Source organism: Marmota marmota, unplaced genomic scaffold (genome assembly GCF_001458135.2).
Source record: "Marmota marmota marmota unplaced genomic scaffold, marMar, whole genome shotgun sequence".
NCBI classification, from domain to species: domain Eukaryota; kingdom Metazoa; phylum Chordata; class Mammalia; order Rodentia; family Sciuridae; genus Marmota; species Marmota marmota.
In genome coordinates, this window is record NW_025999842.1 from 19,128,775 (window position 1) to 19,143,427 (window position 14,653).

Here is a 14,653-nt window from a genome sequence, read left to right on the forward strand (position 1 = left end):
ATGACATGACCTTTGATAATGCCAAGGGACTAAACAATAAATACAGTAGCAATTGACATAGAACAGAAAAAAATATCAGTCCTGAAAAGACACCACACTGGCACTGTAACTCAGGACATAACAAATAAAGCTAATGTAAGAGGTATTTTTTTAAAAAGAAATAAGCAAATTATTCTACTTCTCATTATTCTTTTCTTACATTAACACCTGGAAGGAAAAAATGAAATTTGAACAACATAAATATGCAAAATTATCAGCATATAGGAGATAATTTTTCTATTTTCAAAAGACTCAAGACTCATATTTAAGTCACAAAAACAAATATATTAAGCACAGGAGAAGAACTATAAGAACTATATTTGTAACCCAAATAAATCACAATTTCAAGAAAATAAGTAATCATTTATAAGATATTAAAACACTAATAATTTGGATGTGAGATCATGTTTAACTCTGTCTCCACAATGAGTAGAAGATGTTCAACCTGCAACATTCACAAAAGAAACTATTTACTTATTTTTTTGTTTGTTTAAAAAGAAAGAAGACTCTGAAAATTGTTCACTGGTAGAATGACCCAAACATCTCTTCTCTATTGATAGTGAATTTTATTTTAATAAATTTATAAACATGCAGCTCATTAAAATCTTCAGTCTCAGCAAAGCCTACAGAATATCAAGATAATTTTAATGCCAAATAGATGACAAAAGAAGGTAAAATGTTTTTCAATTCTATGAGCACAGCTACGGCACTCGGTTTGAAGTTACAGGAAAAGATGTAATATTTTCTCTGCCTGCTTGCTTATCATCCTATTTATCAAAACCCAATTTGAACATATTATTTTAGATCAGGCCAACATAATTTTAGCAGACTTAGGCTTGCTACTGAATAAGGTATATGGTATCTGTATTCTCCATAGAAATAATGAGAAAGAACCTCATCTATATGTATGTATACATATATCATATCCCTCAAATAGAACACAGATTTTTTTTTTAAAGATGGCAACAACCCAATGATCTTCCCACTAGTATGGCTAAAATACTAAACCTCTAGATAGTTTCATGTGGACTTGAGCTTGATTGTTTCTTATTTCTGCTTCAGAACCCCATGTTCATGTGCATGTAATTTCCACAGAGGCGGAAATGTGGATGCTGTGGGTCAGTGAGCATTCCTTTCCAGGGTGCTTCTGAGATGAAGCCCCACGATTAACACAGGGCCCTTAATGATGGGCGGGGGACTAAGCATTCCAAGATTGGCCTGGATTCCTGCCAGAAGGGAGAGAAAGGGGTCTTTGTATGTGGACATCTGAAGGGCGGGCATAAACATGTTAGTTGATACTTAACACCCAAACCCAGTGCCAAAACCGTTAGCTCCCCTCAATAGCCTACTCTGGTTTCAACTGTCCACAACAATGGAGCAGCCACCTCAATATACAAAACTTGCTCTTTAAACATCCTCAGAGGAATTCCCAAAATAGCAGCTGTTAGAAGCAAACAGACTCTAATTCATTGATATATGCAGACCTTTTAATGTTTTTCTGGAGACAAGATTTTTTTTCTTTTGGTACCTACACGATCTATGCATTTTTAATAATTACCTTGTGGATTATGTGATGCAATTCCTCCAGGCACTTGCAGAAGGAGCCCTGGATTCATAGTCAGATGAAATTGTTATTTTTTATGGCGAGACGCCCAACTAATTTATGTGGTGAATTTTTTTTATACATTTTCACCCTGGTTTCCCTTCCCTGCTGTCCTCACCCCCTTTCTTCTTCAGTACATTAAGAGATTCTGATGTGCCCGCAGCAACATGCACCCGGTGGTGGCTGAGTGTAGAGATCCCAGCCAGACTACCCTGCAGAGGCACCTGGCCATGTGTGCCGCCTCAGCAGAGCTGACTCCCTTGGAATCCCCTCTGGGACTCCTCTTCCACCAGGGCTCGATCTAATCTCACACCTTCAATAACTTTTGAGGGTTCAGCTTAGTTCCCGGAAGACAGTTATCTATGTTACATAAATTCCATATGGGAGGTAAGCAACCTCCTATCTCTAGAGAACCAATTGGCCAGGCAGGTTGCTGGGGAGGCAGCTCCAGAAACTTCAGCTTATAAGTAGCCATGTGTAGCCAGATAAGAGAATAAAATGGTATGCTTGCAGTTCAAAGGGCTTTGATTCTCTTCTCCCTATATTTATTCATGCAAAATAGTAAGTCTACATTAAGAAGTCATTGGGAGTTTATATATATATATATATATATATATATATATATATATATATATATATGGCAAATCTGTACGTGGAAGATGGTTGACATATTTCCAAATGAACCAGGGTACACCTCTGAAATATTGGTTCTCATCAGGCAGCTCATTTCTAGCTACTACAGGACATTGGCCATGATATGGATGCCTATTTAGGAAGGTAACATCAGCAGTTCTAAGTAGATAATTATTCCTAATGAGAAACTTATTTAATAAGTGCAATTACAAAACCCTACTAAAAGTAAAACTATTCAATACATTCATAAAACTAAGTATTTCTAAGAATACAAAGTGATTTTTAAATATCAATCTGATAATATCTTAGATATTAGTAAGCTGTAAACTTTATCACTCTTCCTTTCTAATTTTTAATCAAATGCAATATTTCTAGATATGTTGCTAAAAAACACTGGCTTTTATGGAGTGATAGTGTGTAGGAGAAGTTTTATTTAAAACAAAATATTCAGAGAAGAATAACAGTGTTATAGTGGAAAATGATACACTTTTGATATAACTAGGAATTCTGGTAAAGGTGAAAGCAGACATTACAAACTTAACAAGCCTTTTGTGTGACCTAATTGCATTAGAATATATTAGTAAGGTTGCATATTGTAGGTTTTATGTTTCATTAGAAAGGTCATCACCGATTTGGGTTGAATCGTTAAAGAAAGGAAACCACATTAGCAGAGTGCTCTTTGAGGGGCTGAAGGGTGAATATGCTTTGCTTCATTAGAATTATCCCACTGTAACTCAATATTCTAATTTTACAGTAGGAAGAGACAATAAGAGAGTTCCGAAGCCCCAGATTCTATGTTCCTCTTATTGTAAACCGGTGGGTAATTGCATCATGACATTGTTTCTCTAAAATATAAACCTAGTACAATAAGAGCAGTCAACCTATTTGTCCTTCTGATTATGATCAAAGATATCAGGCCCATGGCAAACTAAATCATAAAAGACTTTACCCTACAAATCATGCTATTTTTAACATTTGAACTCTTTTTAAGAAGTCTTAGGCTATTTTAAAACAGCACAATTTTTAATCCCATAGTTATTATTGAAACAAAGATATTATAAGGTCTCTATGTATAATCCTTAGATATCTTTACGGATGTAACAAAAACATAAGCCTTACTGATCTTAATTGGTGTTAATTATAATTACCCCAGGAGGAAATTTTAGTTGCTGTTTTTATCACTGGTGGCAATGAGAGCAAATATACATGGTGATTCATCTTGGTAAGAATTTTGTTAGAATCTTGAATTTCTATAAAAGAATAATAAACTAGTCAATCATTTAATCTCCAGATTCCCTGAGCAGACTGTTGTGTTTGGCTCCTCTGGGTTACAGAGAACAAAACTATGCAGATTACCTTGTACAGTGAGCTTTATTAGAAGGATTCCCGAGATAGTCAGGACTCAAAAAAGGCTTGTGAAGAAATTCAACATGGCTTACCATGCCACGGTGACACCTAAGGCTCCATAGCAATTTCAGGTGTCTGCTTTCACTTGCCACCACTTCCCTTGACTTCTTCCTCTCTACTCTCTGGCTTCAGCTTATCATCTTTCAGAATGCTCCTTGTGTCTGAGTACTCTTTGGTCTCTACCTCTTTTTATATGTTTTCATGTCAACAATTCTAACAGCAAAGATGCCACTTCAGTAATCAGTCCTTTATAGCTTGGGCCTAACATAAAGAAAGAACTTTTTAGCACACTATCTCACATGATGACCTAGAAGATGGTCTTGGACTCAGTTACAGATCCGAGGCCCACCTCTGGCTATGGCATTAGAAGCAAACTCACAGGAAATGTTTATACAAGGAAGTACATGCTCATAAAGGGACTGTGGGTATGAGGTGGGCACTCAAAGTATGATGAGCACTTATTACCTCAATACACAACACAGAACACCCCAACAGGGAATATAGCCTTGAACTGCCTGTCATCCATGAGAAAACACTTTGAAGGATGTGCTAGCTATCCTTTCCTGTAGAGCTACCAAGGTGAATTTCAAAAGCTCTCATTAGTATCATATTGTCTTGACCCCTTATGGAATTGCTTATACTAGACTGTTTTATAGTCTGCCCTCAGCTTTCATATTAATGAAGAATGAATCCTTATCATTGGAAATCCTTTGTTTCATTGACTATAGGAATATTGTTGAGGGCATCATTCATGGCTTTCTCATATACACCTCTATGACAGAAATTTCCTTTAGGACTTTGTGCTAAGAAAAGTGTTATGTGCAGAACATAACATTTTCCTTGTCTTAAACAATTATCAAATTCTCCATCTTCACTTGGACACAGTTATTTCAACTATGCCATATTTTGTTTCTGATCTTATCTTTTGTTTCTAATTTCTATTTTCCTTAATCCTATTTTTAAATATTGTCTGTTTTATCATTCTTCTTGTAAATTAATTTAAATCCCTTGAGGAAATGCATAGCAAAATAATATTTTTAAAAGATATATATGACAAAAATTAAAAATGATGTTAAGTTTTAATCATTATGTCCTATGGGCTTTTCTAAAACACAAGAATATAATATTTTATCTTATCTTACTAAATTTCTGAGGCAGTTTACAAAGGTTTCCAATATCTTTCTGTTCCATTGAACCACGAATTAAATTCAGAACTACTACAGAGAAAAACTGGATCAAAAAGGAGAATCATAAATATCAGAAGCAATCTTATATGTAAATAACATAACATTTTCAATCCCTATAACATTTCAAAGACCAATTTAAATGATCATAATTAGTTCTTAATACAATAAAATTTATAGTCAACACCATTACTAATGAAGTTTTGCCATGGAAAATATTATATAAAAATAAGAAGCCAAATTAAAACTGACCACATATTTTTGAGGTAAATAGGGAAAAAAACTAACCAATAAAAAGGAAGACGATATATCACCTTTATTAAGTGTTAAACAACAACAACAAAAAAAAACTTAAAACTACTTCAAAACCCTGTTTTTATCATTATTCCTGTAGCTCAGTAAGATAGAGTGAATAAATAATTCCCATTTTTAGAAGTATATATAGTGATAAAAATGTTTATACAGATTCTGCTTCTCCAATGCCCTTGAATGTTGGTTTGTTCATTAATGCATAATGTTCTACTAACCCTAAACTACCATCCATCTCACAAGAGCACCTCAGGTAACCAGGCAGTCAGTGTCCAAAACAGTCCAGTCTCAAGAAAAATGTCCCAGACAAATGTGAAAATCCAATAAAAAAACTTTCTCAGATTGAGTTAAACAGTTATTTTGAGATACCATTCCAAATATGATCTCTTTATAGCTTAACACATTTACAAACACACACACACACACACAAAAAAAAAAAAAAAAAACCCTCCCATTCTTCCTCCAAACAAGGCTAATTTTCTATATCCACTAATCCAGGTGACATGTTGCCTCACAAAATCAAACAAGAACAATAAATTACAAAGAGATTTTCATTCAAGGCAGAAGAATTTTCAAAGTGATAAAGGAGACTCATAAGTTTCATATCTCTCTCTAATGAAGATGAAAATCATGTTAAACACCAAATATACTTGTCTAATTACATCAGGAAATACTGTTCTGTATTTGCTAATGAAATGTGATGCTACTGTATTCACTGAGAGCCAAAACAAAGTGAAGATATAACATTCTAATTACAAAAAGGCAATTGGTAAAATGGTTGTATGCTTTGAACTGTAATAAAAATTAATAAAATTATGTAAATACAAACATGGTTACTGAAAACTTGGCACTCTAATTTTAGAAAAGCCACAGAACCTAATGACTTAAGAAACTTCAAACCATTTTTAACCTCATTCTCTTCACGGAGAAAAGACTAATGAGAAAATGTTTGTCTGAAAGGCTAATATTTGTTTTAATCTATTTACTTCATTGCTCTAAGTATGAAAACCACCCCATATCCTTTTGGCAGTTAGGGTAGAATCCTAAATAAATGAATATGTAAGCACAAATTTTCCATCCACAAGCATTTTGCAATCTCCCAGCTAAGTCACCAGTGATGCATTCATAAATGTCTTAATGGCCTCACTGTATAGAATCCTGTTATTATGCAGGAGCCAGAGGACACACAGAACCCCCCTATTGTATGCTTTCCAAGTTATAAGAAAAGAGATGCACCACACATCAGTATGTACACAGAGAACATGATTTGACCTCCATGATCAAATCCATGCTGTAACCAGGTGCCTTGTAATAGGTTATTATCATAGCTGGTACTTAGTGATTCTCCACAGTGGGCTTTGTTCTGTACTAATTTTTCATCCTGAAATCTCTTCATAGCGTTCATGTTGACTCAAGAAATGCAGTGTCTTTAAAATTAACCTTAGGAATATATAGTCTATTAAATTTTCTTATAATTTAAACATGAAACTGATTATTAAAATTCATATAGCCTACCCTACATTTTAATTCTTTAAAATTAATATTTCCATTGGCTATGACAGAGATCAGTGAAACGATAAGCTTTCTAACTTTCAGCACATAACAATATCCTGGTCAAGAAGTGAGTATGGCTCTAAACCAAATAAGCAATCTTAAAACTCTTCAAATGTTGTGTCTCCGAACCGTCTGAATAAATACCATATTCTTTACTAAGAGTCTTCAATGATAAATGTGCTTATTTGCAATACACTTACTCAAGGAGTTATAAAGGGACCAGAGATAATTTAAAAGGTCCCTACTTGCTTTAGTATGCAGGGAAAAAAAATACTACTTCAAGTCTGAAAATATATAATGGGGAGTATATCTTCCATTTGATTCTGATTACTTTTTGTAATCTACTGGGAGTTAATATAAGAGCACATATCTTCTGTGCTGCTCCAGGGGAAGTCTCCCCTAAGGTAGGTATAAGAATTATATCAACTGCAGAGGATGTGAATTAACTCTGGTGAAATGGCTACAAACACACAATCAAAATTATGTATGTAATTTGGGGAATGAAAATTGGGAAGATTTTTATTTTCAGTCACTTTCAGGATGTGATTATGTCAACAACGAAGGACTTAATCCATAAAAAATATATCATTTATTGTGTTTTTTTACATGGATCTTAAAAAAACACTTCAAATATCTAATACACTATAACAAAATGGGAGTAGTATTTAAAACACCAGGATTAAACATCTAAATGATAAATATTGCATGGTACTGCACATCTGTTCTTTGTAGTGTTTTCTGGTATTGCAGCATAGAACAGCATTTCAGCAAACCAATTCAAACATGAGAATCGCTACAGAGCAAAAGCCCTTGTCACTGTTTGTGATTGTCTAATGGTATATGGTCCAATCATAAAGGGCAGCTGACAGGCTGGTATAAGAAATGAATTTTCTTCTTCCTCCTGACACATCAGGGTAAGGCCCCCTGCTGTAATGCAGAAAATCTTTTATGCAAAAAGAATACACCATCTTTCAGCACATGATTACTATTCAGAAGATTCTGATTATGTTTTTTAGTGCATTTTTAAAAATATTGATACAAAATTGCACAAAGACTAAACTAGATCTGGGCTTATGCCTTATCTTCCCACTTAGTCATTCTGTGACTTTGAACAAATTGCCTTTTTTCATAATGCCTTCATTTCCCTATCTTTGAAATGGGGATGATAATTATAGAATGTGGTTTCTGTTCTATATAAAATGAGAATTTATGAATACTATTTATTAAGAACTTTCAATCTAAGTAGAAAAATTATACTATCCAGATAATGTTGGGCAAACAATGTTATCTTTTCAAACACTTAAAGCAGTGCTTGAAAACAATCATAGTAAACATAACAAATAATCATACTAAAAGCCCTAATCAAATGTAAATCAAACATGTTGTATAAAATGTAACATTTCAAATGTTAAATATCTTAGAATTGTTGCCAAAAAATATAAACACATTCACTCTTCTTAAGTCAAACAGCAAGTCTATTGAGTAAGTCCATGGGAAAACACTGTGCCTAAATGAAAACATTCACATCTGTAGAGTGTACATTTATTTTCTCATTTAATCTGTACAGCCTTTTTTTCCCCCAGTGCCTGGTATGGAACCCATGGCCTCACACCTTTTAGGCAAGTGCTCTACCAGTAAGCTACACCCCAGCCCTTTCACAGCATCTCTCTGAAGAACTATTATTCACTCAATTTTATAAATGAGAAAACTGAAGCCTAGGGAAATTTTTAAAAGTGTATCCTGGTTAAAATATTCAGGGACAGGAGGATGGAGTATGTTCATTTTAAGAACTCTGGTAGCCAAGCCAGAGTCAACCACTGCTTGCACTCTACAAGTTCTGTGCTATTCCATATTTAGTCATTTGGAAAGATAGCCAATATTTATGGGAAAGATGGGAGAGTGGGGGGAAAAGGGGGGGGGATTTTTGAGCTGGAGAAGAGGTAAGAGATTGGTGCTTAGCCAGGACAGAGGACCTAAGAACTCACCATAATGCACAATAGGAAAGTGACTGCAATCGGGGAGGAATGTTTTGGTGAGTTGAGGGGCAGGTGGGGAGGGATTGTCAGAGCCAGCAGCAGGGGGTCCTGAGGCTCAGCTAAATTGGTGTGAAAATCAGGGAAGAGTGAGGAAAAGGATCCGGCAGGTGGGCTTCTCCTGGGAGAGCCAAGCACAATTATTCCAATAATAGAGGTGAGGCAGAGGTTGGGAGGCAAGCTGGAAGCACACTAGTCACCTGGGAAAGGGACCTCTGAAGGGAAGAGATACTAATGAATGTGATTTATGTGAGTTCATGTTCATAAGGCTGTATAAATGTAAGTTGTTATTGCTTGAGGAGTCTTGCATTCACCAGAAAGAAAGTGTTACATAAGACAGATTTAGGAATAAGATATTCTGTGCAAATTAACTGAGGCTGCTATTCTGTAGCTAAGAACATTCTACCTGGGGCTTAGTGTTCCATTGCCTAGTCTGAGATGGTCAGGGCATGGATTAGTGGTACTTGTGGTGTTTTCAGAAGTGGGAAGAGAAGTTTTCAAAGCACACTCAGAGACAAAGGTGCTGCTGAAGTTAAAAACCAAAAAGGAGCCCCTTCCTCTGGGGAAGAAATGAGCATCAAGCAGAAATATTTAAAGAAGTCTCTGATTGGAGGAGAATCCCAACAGGAGTGAGACAGGCCTGGATGGAAGAAACATATTCAGGAGGTGTTCATTGCAGAGGCTTACATGTGAGTTTGAGGATGCCTGAGTTGAATAAAAAGTCAAGTTTTATCTTTTTATGCCAGTGTTTCTTGAATTGAGGCCCATGGACATATTTTGAGAAATTTAAGAATTTTTATTGAAGAGGAAACTGTCATACACTAAAATACCTTCTGAGTTGATCTAATTCTTTAAAAAGAAATGTGTGCATTCAGGGCCTTTTTATGAAAGGGAATTTTAAAACTGTGAACAAAAGTGTATATAAAATGAAACTAGATGGGTCTGAGGTCTATAGAGACTTTGTAAATAAAGCATAGCATTTGGTTTGGTTGGGATGGAGAGGGAAGAGCTGGCTATGAATTTCTGCCTGACCCACTTCACCCTGTGGAGAGCCAATGTGAGAAAGAATTACATGGTTGAAAGGCTCTAGCACCTTCCATGACTAGCAATCAAGAAGACTTTGGTTATTGGTGTGGGGAGGGTACCATAATGTAGAAGCCCTGGAGATAACCTGATATTAGTCAAAAAAAAAAAAAGATTTTTTTTTTACTTAGCACTAGAACTTGGGGTAAAAAAATAAAGAAGCCTGCCACAAGGATTAGGTTCATAAAAAATAATTTTCCCAGGAAGGCAATGATGATCTTCCAATTCTCCAATTCTACTTCATTACGTGTGTGTGTATGTGTGTGTGTGTGTGTGTGTGTGTGTGTGTGTTGGGGATTGAACTCAGGGGCACTTGACCCTGAGCCCCAGCCCTAGCCCTATTTTACATTTTATTTACAGACAGGGTCTCACCGAGTTGTGTAGAGTATCACCATTGCTGAGGCTGGCTTTGAACTCAAAATCCTCCGGTCTCAGCCTCCCAAGCCACTGGGATTACATGTGTGCGCCCCGCACCTAGCTCACTGCTTTCTTAATGAATGCTTTTTAGTATTCAGATCTCTCAATGTCAGTGATCAGAAGTCAATAAATATACCTTAAGTCGGTGATCACAACATACTGATAATCACCAGGAGATGGTTAGCTGTTTATGGGCACAGTACTATCTCATAAATAAACATTTCATTAACTTATTATACCTAATATTATATATTATTTAACTTTAGAGAAATCAGGCAGAAATTATAAGAAAACCCTAGAACAAGTCTATGAAATATGAATATATTATTTCCTTAAATCTGATTGGCCCTTAACACTAAATCAGAAACAAAGTAAAATGAAGGATTCCAGAAGCAAAGAATTAAATACATTAGATTAGTCCACTATGTTGAAAATTCTGACTCATTTTCAAGTAACTTCACTAAAACTGGGATAATATCCCTTAGAAAGATCCCATTATTGTATTAATTTAGTGACTAGTCTGTTGTTTGAGTTGATTTTTAAATATTAAAGAAACAAACATTTAAAAATTTTTAAGAAGTCTCTTAAAAGCAATCGCAGAGGACTGGGAAGACCAAACCTATAAAATGTAAATTAAACCCCAAATTAAATTACAACCAAAAAAAAAAAAAAAAAAACTAGGGATAAATCTAAGTTCTGTGGAACCTTATGCTTATAAATATTGAGGTCTGTTTTAGTCAGCTTTTTCACTGCTATGACTAAAAGACCCAACCAGAAAAATTGTAGAGGAAGAAAATTTTATTTGAGGGCTCACAGTTTCAGAGGTCTTAGTCCATAGAAGGCAGGCTCCATTCTTCTGGGCTTCAGGTGAGGCAGCATCATGGCAGAAGAGTGTGGCAGAGGGAAGCAGCTCCTCACATGGTGATCAGAAAGCAGAAAGAGAGACTCCACACTCCAAATACAAAATATATACCCCATAGCCATGCCCCCAATGAACCACTTCCTCCAGCCACACCTCACCTGTCTCCAGTTACTAGTTAATCCCATCAGGGATTAATTCACTGTTTATGTTAAGACTATGACCCAATCATTTCTCCTCCAAACCATCTTGCATTGTCTCTCATGTGAACTTTTGGCAGACACCACATCTAAACCATAACAGTGTCCTGTATAAGAAAAAAAAAATCTAATTATGAATAAAAAGCATATGCAGAAGTGAATATTTTCAAATAAAGCAAGTAGGGATTTAGAAAAATAAGGAATCTTGAAGATTAAGCATCATTAGCTTTACAGTAAATCCACCTCCTGGAAGGAGCTAGAAATTATGATGTTTCTTCATCTTCTGAGTCATACAACACAAGGGCCTGAGATCTTTTCACTAGAATAAATTAAAGGTTATCTTTTCTCATAATTAGGGCAGCAATAAAGAGAGGTTACTTGTCATTAAAATTAATGTATCAAAATGACTCCTATAAGCAGACAAGAACCAGGAGTACAATAATCAGCCAGGAGTTAGGGATAAATCATGGGTAATTCTGTAGTTTAAAAAAAAAATTTAATGAGCATAATACATTAGAAAATTCCATGGCACTACTTTGTAAATTTAAACATTCAATTGTTCTGCTCCTGTGTGTGTGTGTGAGAGAGAGAGAGAGATAGAGAGAGAGAGAGAATGAGAGAATGTGTGTGTGTAGTATAAAATTCTGTGCCTAGGTATGACTGAACATATATATAGTATGGCAGATAAAATGTACAAGTGTCTCTTCCAGATAAAGTGCAATGAAATCTAAGAAAATCATATCAAATGAAAGCGAACATGATAAACTTACAAATTTGTAAAATATATACTACATTCTCTGTCACAGAGCATGTAATTAATAAGTGGTAGTTGATAGTGGTCATTCCTGCTGTGGTAATGGCTACTGACACTGCCTAGGTCATCTGCATGTAGCATTACTGTAATGAAAGACTACGGAAAAACTAAAACACATGGCCCCTGCCCTCAATGAGCTCCAAAGATGACATAACCACCATACCACACAGGGAGATGAAATTGCAGCAAACAGCAAGGCATTGCAAATAAAACTCTTGACCACTTCAAACATGGCACCGTGTACAGATTACAAGCCAAATAAATGCATAGCAAATGCAAACTACAAATGTCAACCAGAGGTAGGGAACATATTGAACAAAACATCTCTCTCATTTAAACAAAACTCAAACATTGAAAGGGTTTATCTTGAAAGAGGGTGGGTGCTTCTACCCCTGGTTGAGTTTCTTCTCAGTTTTACTGATCCTGTCATCCAGTCTACTCTCCTGAGTGAGGAGCAGAGGAGCAGGGGTGAGGAATTTGTGTGCACATGAGTATGTGTCTGAGTGTACCATGTGTCTGAGTGTGCTGTATGTCTAGTAATACCACAGTCAGGTACATCAAAATTTCAGCTGCTTGTTCTCTTGCTCTTGGTCTCTCTCCATGTGAAGAGTGCCATCTTTAAACTCACTACATAGGAACCACCACTTCCTTGCCTTGAGAGCTTTTGCTAAAGCTTAAGAGTTATTCTCAAGAACCTACAGTCCAAAGAAACTTCAGATCTAAGGGATATAGCTTCTTCTCTCTTAATTGGCAATTGATAATAATTAAGCAGGTGAAACTCTACCCTCTCAGGCCTAACAATTTCAAATAGGGCAGTTAGGATAGTCCTCATTAAGAGATTAGCATTTGATAAAGATCTGAATAAGGTGATGGAGATATTCATGAAGATATCTCAACGGAAATGTCCCAAGGAAAGTAAATAGTGTAAAGCCCTGAAGAGGGAGCATGCATGGTTTACTGAAGGATCAAAAAGTGGGCCCTAGTGAGAACAGAGTAAGAAAGAGAGGAGGAGAAAAGAATGGTAGAGAAGTAATGGCTGGCCAAATTTTCCTGGGCTTCATGGACCATTATAAAGATTTCAGATTTTTACAGAGAAGATGGAATCTAGGGGTTATGGAGAACACTTGGAGGTAGGGATCAGTCTGAGGGACAAGAGTGGAAGCAAGGAATCCATATAAAAGACTATTGCAGTAGTTGGAGAAAGAACAGGAACTCAAACCATATAGCAACAATCAATGTGATGAGGAGTCAGATTCTTGGGTGTATTTTGAAGGTAGAATGAGAAGGATCCAATGAGATGTAGGGTGTAAAATAGAGAAGATCAAGGATGACATGAAGGGTCTTACTTCAGGCAACTGAAAAGGTGAGCTTACCATAAAGTGAGATGAGGACAGACACCTGCACATATTTGGGGTGTGTGGGGGGGAAGCTCAGGGCATCTGTAGGACAACTACAAAGAGGGAGAGGTCTTCATGAGAAAGGAAAGAAAACTGTCCTTTCTAACATCAGCCATACAGCCAGAAGTTCATTCTGTAGTTTTTAGTGTTTGACAGTTTTGATGCAAATTCCCTACCTCTCGTTTAGCCTTGAAAAGAGAATATTTTTAAAGAAATATAGGTAGGGAGGAACATGCTGTATCTGCAGTTTTTAAAACTTATTAAAGATTCACATGGCTGAAAGAGATCAGAACAGTTTAACCTTTGTAATATTTTCATCCTTATAAAAAGGTATAAAAGAAAACTTAGTACCCTGTCTAGAAGGTAATTTGTCTCTTTTGATATTATATAGCTACTACAGCTGTAGTTTGATTAGCATGGATTAAGTCCCCATCCTTTTACTTGTAACTTATTCCTGTCTTTATACTTAAAGCATGTTTCTTGTAAACAATATATAGTTGGGTTTTGCGGTGGTGGGTACTATTTTCTTATCTAATTTGACAACCACTGCCTTTTGAGATATCAAGACCATTAATACTTAGTGTGTTTAGTACTAGTTGCTTTAAGTCTATACCTTGTTACATGTTTTCTATTTGTCCCATCAGTTGCTCTTTGTTTTCTTCTTCCTTTATTTCCAACTTCCCTAAGTTTGGGTATTTTTCATGATTTTGTCTTATCTCTTTCATTGGCTTATTTGATAAGGCTTTTTGCTCTGTTCTTTCAGTCATGGCTTTAGGGTTGGACTGTAACTTATTACAGTCTACCCTTGAATGACATTAAATGACTTCACATATAGCATAAAACCTGCCAGGCACACCTGTGATCTGAGCGGCTTGGCAGGCTGAGGAGGATCCTGAGTTCAAAGCCAACCTAGCAATTTAGCAAGGCCCTAAGCAACTCTGTGAGACCCTGTCTCTAAATAAAATATAAAAAGGGGCTGGGGATGTTGTTCAATGGTTAAGCGCCCCTGAGTTTAATCCCTGGTGCCCCCCCCCACACACACACACACAAAAAAAAAAACTTATGATAGTGTGCCTTTATTTCTCTTTCCCCTGAAACTTTTTCTACTTTCCTTATAGCTC